Below are 10384 nucleotides of genomic sequence, written 5' to 3' on the forward strand. Positions count from 1 at the left end.
TTGCCCTGGCCCTGACTTGGTGTCAGCAGCACCGTGTGCTGGTTTGAGAGGCTGCGATTCTAGAAAAGCTTCCCTGGGAGTAAGCCCTGCTGCCAGCGGAGGATTTGCTTCTGCATAAAAATGCCCAGGGTCGCAGTGGAAAGCAGGCTAAGGAGCACTCCCAGTGTGTGATCTCAAGTGTGCGGGGAGAGGGTTTTGTGGGATATTCTCCTCCCAATGCTATCAGAGGCACAGAAAGGCATATCTCCCACGTGGGCACAGGCTGCTGCCCACACACAGATGCTTTGCTGTACTGAGCTACTTTTCGGTGGGAAAGTGGCCTTGGAGCAGGGATCTGTTTGGAGGCAGCGTCCCCCAAACAAAATACATGAAAGCGTTATCTCTCCTCGCCCTCTCTGTCCTCCGAAAGAAGATTGCCCAAGTTTATTATCTGCCTCCCGACAGAGAAAAACGCAATCGAGTATTTCTGCACTTCACTCATGCAACTATCAACACGTCGCCTCCCAAACCTGCCAGAGATGGGGAACTGGTGTCCTTCCAGATACTGATGGATAACAGCTGCCATCATCCTTGGCCAATGGCCATGCAGGCTGGGGCTGATGGGAGTTGGACTACCAGCAGTATACAGAGGGCCACAGCCTCTCCATCCCAGATAAACATACACCTATCCCCCCCGCCCCGACTATAGTCCAGAATCTTGCACACCTTTTCTCTCCTTATCACTTTGCCTCCAGGCTGTGGTTAAGTGGCCCTAGAGGATTCTTTCAGCGAATCACCCTACATTTTGGAAAACACTGAATGTTTATGGACCCGGCATGACTGGAACATGTGTACATAGATGCGCCTTTGATGGGCCCGGAAATATAAGCCTCAGAGGTCTCACCCTTGATTACAATTTAAAACATTTATATCCCACCTTTCCACCTTTAAGGCAGCTTAAAACAACCATTATAACCAATGTCAACTTCAGATAACACTTCATCAGTGTCCGCAAAATACTATGCCATCATAAATTGTTCTTTAAGGAGCTACAAGCCTCTTTTCATTGTTTTTACCTGGAGATTGGGGGAGATGAAGCTATCATAATATGGATGCATCTCCTTCTATTAAATTTATGTGAGTGTTTATCCTTGTTATGTTTTCTTGAATTATTTTAAATACATTGGGGGGTGCAGAATAGGGCAAATACTCAGATATCATTCTAAATTATGTTTTTTGCTGGTTTGGACTTCATCTTAACTGAGGTTTGGCTGTCAAGTCCAAGCTGCAGGGTTGTATATGCCCATGTCTTCCAAACCCAAGAATTGGCAAATTAAAATGTTATGCTATAGCTCAGGGGTAAGCAACCTAAGGCCCAGGGGCCGGATGCGGTCCAATCGCCTTCTCAGTCCGGCCCGCGGACAGTCTGGGAATCAGTGTGTTTTTACATGAGTAGAATGTGTCCTTTTCTTTAAAATGCATCTCTGGTTTATTTGTGGTGCCTGTCTGGTTTTTTTACATGAGTAGAATATGTGCTTTTATTTAAAATGCATCTCTGGGTTATTTGTGGGGCCTAGGAATTTGTTCATTTCCCCCCCAAAAATATAGTCCGGCCCACCACATGGTCTGAGGGACAGTGGACCGGCCCATGGCTGAAAAAGGTTGCTGACCCCTGCTACTGCTGAACCACTCCACTGTTCAGAACTCAAATTATTGTTTGAGCACCCCAATGTACAGGCAAATCATGGTACAGTGGTACCTCAAGTTAAGAACTTAATTCGTTCCGGAGGTCTGTTCTTAACCTGAAACTGTTCTTAACCTGAAGCACCACTTTAGCTAATGGGGCCTCCTGCTGCCACTGCACCGCCACTGCATGATTTCTGTTCTCATCCTGAAGCAAAGTTCTTAATCTGAGGTACTATTTCTGGGTTAGCGGAGTCTGTAACCTGAAGCGTCTGTAACCTGAAGCGTATGTAACCCGAGGTACTACTGTATAGGCCTGCTTGTCTATTTTTATTTCCCATCTGCTCAGCATTCTCATATCTAAGTGCAGTAATCCGGAGGTGAAGACAGGCCGTTGCAAACCAATCATGCCAAACCCACTTAAAACCATGGCTTTCCAGTTCTGATTTGCCGGCTGATGGCAAACCATGATTTGTCAATTCAGACTTCATGCTAAGCCACACTTTACTTCCTTAACTATTGTTTAGCAGGATGTCTAAACTGAACCAAAGGATGTGGCGAGGAATATGCTGAGGTGCTCAAAGACTGAACGTCCAGTTGCACAAGGCAGTGGTACATATCCTCTGGTCCTCCAGATATTTGCTGGATTTCAATTCCCATCACCCCAACCACTGGCCACGCTAGCTGAGGCCAACAGGTGTTGTAGTCCAACAGCATCACAGGGCACCAGGTTTCCAAACCACTTCCACAGTGCATAGGTAAAGGTAAAAGGACCCCTGACCATTAGGTCCAGTCGTGGCTGACTCTGGGGTTGTGGCACTCATCTCGCTTTATTGGCCGAGGGAGCCGGCATACAGCTTCCGGGTCATGTGGCCAGCATGACTAAGCAGCTTCTGGAGAACCAGAGCAACGCACGGAAATGCCGTTTACCTTCCCACTGGAGCGGTACCTATTTATCTGCTTGCACTTTGACGTGCATTCAAACTGCTAGGTTGGCAGGAGCAGGGACCGAACAACGGGCGCTCACCCCATCACAAGGATTCGAACCGCGACCTTCTGATCAGCAAGTCCTAGGCTCTGTGGTTTAACCCACAGTGCCACCCACGTCCACAGTGCATAGCTGAAAGGAAAACAACAGCTACTACTTATCAATTTGCCAATAATCAATTTGTCTCCACCCCCATCACTCAGCCCAGACACTGAGGTCCAGCTCTGAGGGCCTTCTGGCGGTTCCCTCCCTGCGAGAAGTGAGGTTACAGGGAACCAGGTAGAGGGCCTTCTAGGTAGTGGCGCCCACCCTGTGGAACGCCCTCCCATCAGATGTCAGGGAAATAAGCAACTATCTGACTTTAAGAAGACATTGGAAGGCAGCCCTGTTTAGGGAAGTTCTTAATGTTTGATGTTTTATCGTGTTTTTAATATTCTGTTGGGAGCCGCCCAGAATGGCTGGGGAAACCCAGCCAAATGGGCGGGGTATAAAAAAATAAATTATTGTTATCATCATCATCATCATCATCATCATTCGGGTAAATGTTGTTCCATACCTTGGGATCTCCCTAGTTCCTTAAACCTCCATGAACAGTTATCAGCTATTGTGAAATCCACGCTCTTGCAAAAGACAGCCCTGTTTTGCACACAGACTAACAATATGCCATACAAATAATACTTCCTTTACCATTTTAATAGAGAAGTCTCATTCAAATGGGGGTCTGATCCTCATTTATAAGAAGGACTGTGATTCTGCCAGAACACAAGACTGTGGTATTCGGAAGAGAATACAGCCTCCTGCTAATTTCATCCCCCCCTTTCTCTCTGCATGACGCAAAGATGTGTTGGAAAATGTGTAGGCAATTCTTGCCAAAAGAGGTGGCTAAATAAGATTTCCAGTGGGTTAGAGGAGAGGCTTTTAATGCCCAGCTGGTTCATTACCCCTACTCATGATTAGCAAAACCAAAAGAAATCAGGCAAAATACTAAAATGCAGAATTGTTGGTTTTTTAAAATGAAAAATATGCACATTTCTCTTATTATGTGTGTTGGGTTTTTTTAATACAGAGGCATACAGAACCTGGCTTCTCCTGCTGCAGTTCTCTTTGCGGGGAGGGGTAAGCACAAATCATATACAGCCTTGTTTATAGTTCAAGTAATTTCACTCTTCCTAACACCAAGGATGGGTAGAATATATATACAAGTCCAGAAGCACACAAACAAATCCAAGATTCAAAGGAACTGGCTTCATGAAGTTCCCAAGGTCAGGGCTGGCCCTACCATTAGACAGAGTGAGTCAGCTGCTTCAGGCAGCAGTTGCTACTGGGTGACAATGAGGTGTTGGGAAGCAGAGCTGTGTGTGCCACCTGCCCTGCCCTACACCCCCTCCTTTTGCTAGTATTGAAGTGACAGTCAATCAGGTCAGCTTCAGAACAAGACTTTGCCTTCTTGCCTTTCCGCCTCAGGCAGCAAAATGACTTGGGCTACCCCTGCCCGGGGTTCCTTTATTAACCAATCATTTGATGGCTGAGCCAACAGCCTTGGGCAGATAGGAAATTCAGGAACCCCATCACTGCCAACCTGTCTCTCTTAGTCACGCCAAGAAGTGGCGCTCCGGTGGGTGGGTGCACACCCATAATCCAGTTTAATTCAGAGAATGCTATGGTCAAGATTGCAGAGTTATTATATGCCTGTGATGTCAGGTATTGATTTGGTGTGTCCTGAAAGGGCACAGATGGTTTCGTTATTTAATTTATTAGCATGATTTTTATTTTTTATTTTACTGCCAGGGCAGAGGAAGAGTTGTTTATGGGATTTCCTGCCTCGGTCAAGCCACACTGAATGAATAGCCCCCTGGTCGTGAACTACAAGCCAACTGCACAAATTCAGGAAAGCCAAGAGTGGTGCCAGAGCCAGGAAGCCATTCAAAGAAGAGAAGGCTCTGCAGCACTGCCAGCGTCAGAGGACGGCAAAGTCAGGCGTTTACTGGTGCCCAAATGCAAACCGCTTGCTGCCCAACAACACTCCCCCTATTTTCACTATAAACAGAGCACCCACAAGGAGATGTGAGATAATTCTCAGTTGGAATTCCCCACATATTCCAGGCCAGAAATGGAGGGGGGGGGGCGTTGTCACCTGAACTTATCTTGCAACTAAGGCCATGTTCATTCAGTCAAAAGCTCTGCAAGCTCATTCATTTCCTGCACGGGGTGCAGAAATGGCACCCCAGCTTTCGGGGTGGGGGGGGGGAGAGAATAGCGACAATGCTCAGCATGCAAAATAAATACACATACATTTTTCCCCCCAGAGCTGAAGGGGAATAGGCATCCAGTCACACTCAGAATTCGAGAGTTGGAAGGGACCCCCAATGGCTATCTAGTCCAGCCCCCTGCAATGCATGAATCAAGGTTGCCCATCCAATCTGAAACCATACCGGACCCTGCTTAGCTTTGCAAACGTGCCAGCGGTTTTATTGCTGCGCCCATTCTTACCCATGATGCCCTCCTGAAATTCAGGGTTCTGCTTTAGCTCTTCAGGGCTGTCCCCTTCTCACCCCACTGCTGCTTCCTGAACAATGGACGATGAGGTGCCCTTGCTCTAACCACAAGGCCACATGTCCTCTGCAGAGGTACCCCCCCAACTCTTGGGAAACCCCAGAACCCCGAATTCCCAGACAACTTCCTCCAACCTACTACTACGTACTACTCTGTTTCCAAAGCCCTTTTCGGGATCCAAGGTTATTTTTACTTATTTCCAGCAGACCAGCAGGCTTGCAGCTGGGGTTGCAGAGTGCAAGTTCCGCTCCCAGCAAACCAAGACTTTACGCAGCAGCGCCAGCCAACTTTTATTTCCCTTCTGCAACTTGCACGGGGGGGGGGGGGGCGCAGGGTTTACCCCACCGCCCGATCTCCCGGCTTACTCTCTCCTGACTTTTTTAAAGAGTCATGGAAGACAGAACGCGTCTGCCTTTGGGACCCGGGAGGCTCCAATCGGCAGCTGCTGCAGGCAGAAGAGGAGGAGGCAAAAAATAAAAAAGAGCCTTCTGATGGTGAAGAGAGATCTCCCAGGCTCCGCCTGGCTCGGATCGAGCTCGGTGGGATCATCTGGGGTTCCCCGCACGCAGAAAGCCAGCCCTCCCAACCCGGGTGGCCCATGCAATCGGCGCCCCTTACCTGGAGGGCGAGGGGTCTCCAAGGGATGGGATGGGTGGAGGGGAGATCTGGGAGATCAGCAGCAAGAGGAGGAGGATCCTTGGGGGTTCCCAGCAGTTTCCTCTCTCTTCCTCTCTCTGGCTGGGAGCAGGTGGCTGCTGAAGCCCTGGCGCTGATGTCACCAGGCTCGGGCGGCTGCTGTTGCTGTTGCTGCTGCTGCCTCCTCTGCTGTCTCCTCCCCAGCCAGCCCCATGCAAGGAGGCAGAGGCAAAAGACAGGGCGATGAATTATTTAAAGGTGCAGAAGCCATTTGCAGGCGAAAGGGAAAGCGGCGAGGGGGATTGCAAAATAAAAATAAAAATAAAGACATGGGCATAGGCGCGCGCGCGCTCAATCCGCGCCGCCGCCTCTTACTTCCGAAATGCGGGACACGCACATCGAGGAGAATGCTTGCAAGTGAACGGAGGGGGGGAGATAGCCACCAAGAAGGGACACCCCCCCGCCCCAGCACTCCTTTGAGGGGTGCCAACTTGAATATAATATAAGGGGGGGTCCAAATAAGCTCTACCCTGCAGAAACTACAGATAGATAGATGATAGATAGATAGATGATAGATAGATGATAGATAGATAGACAGATACGGTAGATAGATATAGATAGATTCTGCAGGGTAGAGCTTATTTGGACCCCCCCTTATATTCAAGTTGGCACCCCAATTTGAAAACCAAATAAACAAATTAATATTATATATATATATATATATATATATATATATATATATATATCTTTATTTGGTTTTCAAACCAGAGTTTTACAATCTCATATCCAATATATAACATAAAAACAAGATTCCAAAGAATCTTCTGGACTTCCCTCCTTGCCAGTGGTGGATTTACGTACAGTGGTATCTCGGGTTGCATGCGCTTCAGGTTACAGACTCCGCTAACCCAGAAATAGTACCTCGGGTTAAAAACTTTGCTTCAGGATGAGAACGGAAATCGTGCTCCGGCGGCGCAGCAGCAGCAGGAGGCCCCATTAGCTAAAGTGGTGCTTCAGGTTAAGAACAGTTTCAGGTTAAGAACGGACCTCCGGAACGAATTAAGTACTTAACCCGAGGTACCACTGTATAAGCTAAATAAGCTATAGCTTAGGGCCCCATTCTCTCGGGTAACCCCCAAAAATTCACTATTAATATACTTCTTCTTAATTGTCTTTCAGTTCAACAATTACTTTGATAAAATACATATTTTGTTAGGTGCAAATGGCTTTAGATACCTATTGGGTCCATAAATTACCATATGGCATATATTCAACACAAAAAACCCCGACCATTTGTTGTTGACAAAGGACAGCTGGACATATAAAGGGCCCCATTACTTTCAGCAGCTTAGGGCCTAAATCCAGCCCTGCTGTAAGTCCTATTGTTAATAATTTCCTCCTGTATCTTTTATAATAATCCGAATCTTTTACATCTCTGTTATGTCCAAAATTCACCATCAAACTACAAGTGTTAGTCCAGTCCTTCAAACAGTTTTACCTCATACGCTGCAGAAATCAATCACATGACATGGTGCACTGCCATTTTATTGATTGGAAATGCCCATCAACTTGGGGGGGCGCCCCCCCTTTTATGGGGGCGGGGGAGGAAGGGTCCTCGGTCCCTAGGAATAGCTTCCTATGCCTCATCTAATGGTCTGTTGCAAGCGGCATGCGGCGGCTATGGCCCCTCAAGGCAAGGCATGGAGGGCGAGGGTCCAACCAGGTCCTGTTATTAGGCCCCTAGCCAAAATAAGGGTTTCCCACATACTCTCTTGAGAGTCTCTTGAGAGTCCCATGGACTGCAAGAAGATCCAACCTCTCCATTCTTAAAGAAATCAGCCCTGAGTGCTCACTGGAAGGACAGATCGTGAAGCTGAGGCTCCAATACTTTGGCCACCTCATGAGAAGAGAAGACTCCCTGGAAAAGACCCTGATGTTGGGAAAGATGGAGGGCACAAGCAGAAGGGGACGACAGAGGACGAGATGGTTGGACGGTGTTCTCGAAGCTACTAACATGAGTTTGATCAAACTGCGGGAGGCAGTGGAAGACAGGAGTGCCTGGCGTGCTCTGGTCTGTGGGGTCACAAAGAGTCAGACACAACTAAACAACTAAACAACAACAACACACACTCTCTCTCTCTCTCACACACACAAAACCATCTGGGAAACGAAGGAAACAATCCTCACTGCACACATTCTTGGCTGGAAGTAAATTCTGCCAAACGCAGCCGGGCCTGCTCACAAGTCAACAGGCCTCAGGGGTGGCATAGTTTTTGTACCAACCTGGAGTGTGTGGCAAAAACCTAGCCTTGAAACCTCTCAGACGTTGTAACCTAGGCAGGCCACCCCATCATACCCTCCAACATCTCTCTGATGAAAACAGGGATGTCCTATTGCATTATTATTATTATTATTATTATTATTATTATTACTATTACAGTGGTACCTCGGGTTACAGATGCTTCAGGTTACATACACTTCAGATTACAGACTCCGCTAACCCAGAAATAGTACCTCGGGTTAAGAACTTTGCTTCAGGATGAGAACAGAAATCGCACGGTGGCAGCGGGAGGCCCCATTAGCTAAAGTGGTACCTCAGGTTAAGAACAGCTTCAGGTTAAGAACGGACCTCTGGAACGAATTAAGTTCTTAACCCGAGGTACCACTGTATTATTATTTTACCATTTATACCCCACCTATCTCACTGGGTGGCGACTTCCAACATAAATAAAAACATAATCAAGCATTAGGAAAGTTCCCTACAGGGCTGCTGTCAGATGCCTTCTAAAAGTTGCATAGTTACTCAGCTCCCTGGCTTAGGGGTCGCTGCCCTCCCAACATTTTCCCCATGAAAATAGGGACGTCCTAAGGAAAAGCGGAACTTTCTGGGATCGAATCAGAAACCGGGATGGCTTCTGTAAATGCTGTTCCTGGAAAATAGGGACACTTGGAGGGTCTGCGATGTGGGGCCGTAAATCTGCACGGGCAGTGTGCCCCCCAACCTCCAGAGGAGTAACAGGAAGAGCCCTCAAATACTTGCCCTGTACACACATAACTGGGAGAAAGCCCCACTGAATTCAATGAATCCAGACTGAATCCAGACTGTCTCTCTCTGTGTGTGTATGTACAGATATATAGATACATTCTGTCTGCAATATGTCATTGACTCACAATGCATTTGTGCTGGATTTATACCAGGCTGTCCGCACATCAGTCTGCTTCATTAGTTCTTCTGTGATACTTCCCCAGTGTTACTGCGTTTTTGCTGAATGGAGGGGCACTCTTGTGCTATAGCACAATGAAAGTGGGACAAAACAACAAGAACCCTAAAACCCAACAATCCCAGAACGTTTGTGGTATAAAAAGTTTCAGACTGGGTCTCTGCAGGAAGTGGCTGGGAAAACCAAGCAAGATGGGCAGGGTATGTATGTGTATGTATGTATAAAAAAATATAATAATAATAATAATAATAATAATAATAATAATAATAATACATTTTTATTTAAACCCGCCCTTCCCGGTTTTTAAAAACCAGGCTCAGGGTGGCTAACAGCAAATCTAAAACATTGATTAAAATGCGACTTAAAAACAGCATAAAACAGCATAAAATACAACATAAAAATGCAGCATCAGCATCAAAAAAATTCAAAAATTCAGGGGTCATTTTTTTTGGGGGGGGGGGAGAAAAAAACCCAGTCAGTAGACATCAAATGATCACCAGGGCTAACTGGCCAAGTTGGTCCTACTAGGGCCAGCAAGGAGACCAGGGGATAATTTAAATATGGGGTTCCAGAAAGGGTTTCTTCGTAAAAGAGGAAAGGGAAAAGGGAATAGAGGATCAGGCTATTAGTGTTTGGTGCTGCACCCTCCAATACACATAAAGGATTGTTCTGTAACTGATCACAGGACAGCAAGCTCAAAAAGCACCCTGCTTGTTACAATGACAGGGCCGGGGGGCCGAATACTGTATACAGTAATTTGTGGAAATTCTCATTCGGACCATGTTCTTTGGTAGATGTTTTATTTCCATTTAAGGAAAAGGAAAAGTAGCCCATTCTCAGCTATCACCCCTCAGTTATGAGTTAATTTTAAGCACCTACCTGAGCAACTATTTTGGACTTTCTTAGTTCCACTGCCATCAGGAGAGTCCTATCTTGGTATCAAACCCAGGGTGGATCGTGAGCAGCCTTCGCAGGATCAGAGCCCAGGAAATCAATCTGCGCTGGATCAATACCATGAGCAAGTCAGGCTGCCAAGCAAAGAGTCAAGAGAGCTGATCGATACAGCTGCATCAAGGCCAAAGATGGGAGCCAAAGGCAGAATGAGGTTAAAGCCAGCTGGGCCTGACAGTCTCAAAGCAGGAGAATCAAGATGTCAAAGATGGAGGTCAGGCACTCAAGACGAAGGCTGACAAACAGCAGATTTAAAAAACAACAACAGAAGATACCAATCACAGACAAGATAGGTAGGATCCTGAGCAGGGCCGGATTTAGGTTTGATGAGGCCCTAAGCTACTGAAGGTAATGGGGTCCTTTATATGTCCAG

The 10384-nt window shown here is 46.9% G+C and overlaps 1 protein-coding gene across 3 annotated transcripts in view; it reads right to left on the reverse strand.

Moving 5' to 3' along the window:
• The window catches only part of BAZ2A (bromodomain adjacent to zinc finger domain 2A), a 66337-nt gene extending 60089 nt beyond the window's left edge, over positions 1 to 6248 (reverse strand). For 2 of the 3 annotated variants that reach the window (XM_083599163.1, XM_083599160.1), the window contains exon 1: positions 5822 to 6248. The gene's annotated coding sequence lies outside the window, so the exon portion shown is untranslated. The remainder of the gene's footprint in view (positions 1 to 5821) is intronic. The other variant, XM_083599165.1, reaches the window with a different exon arrangement.
• Between the last annotated feature and the right edge of the window lie 4136 nt (positions 6249 to 10384).

This window comes from Podarcis filfolensis (assembly GCF_964270895.1).
Source record: "Podarcis filfolensis genome assembly, chromosome: 2".
Taxonomy (NCBI): Eukaryota; Metazoa; Chordata; class Lepidosauria; order Squamata; family Lacertidae; genus Podarcis; species Podarcis filfolensis.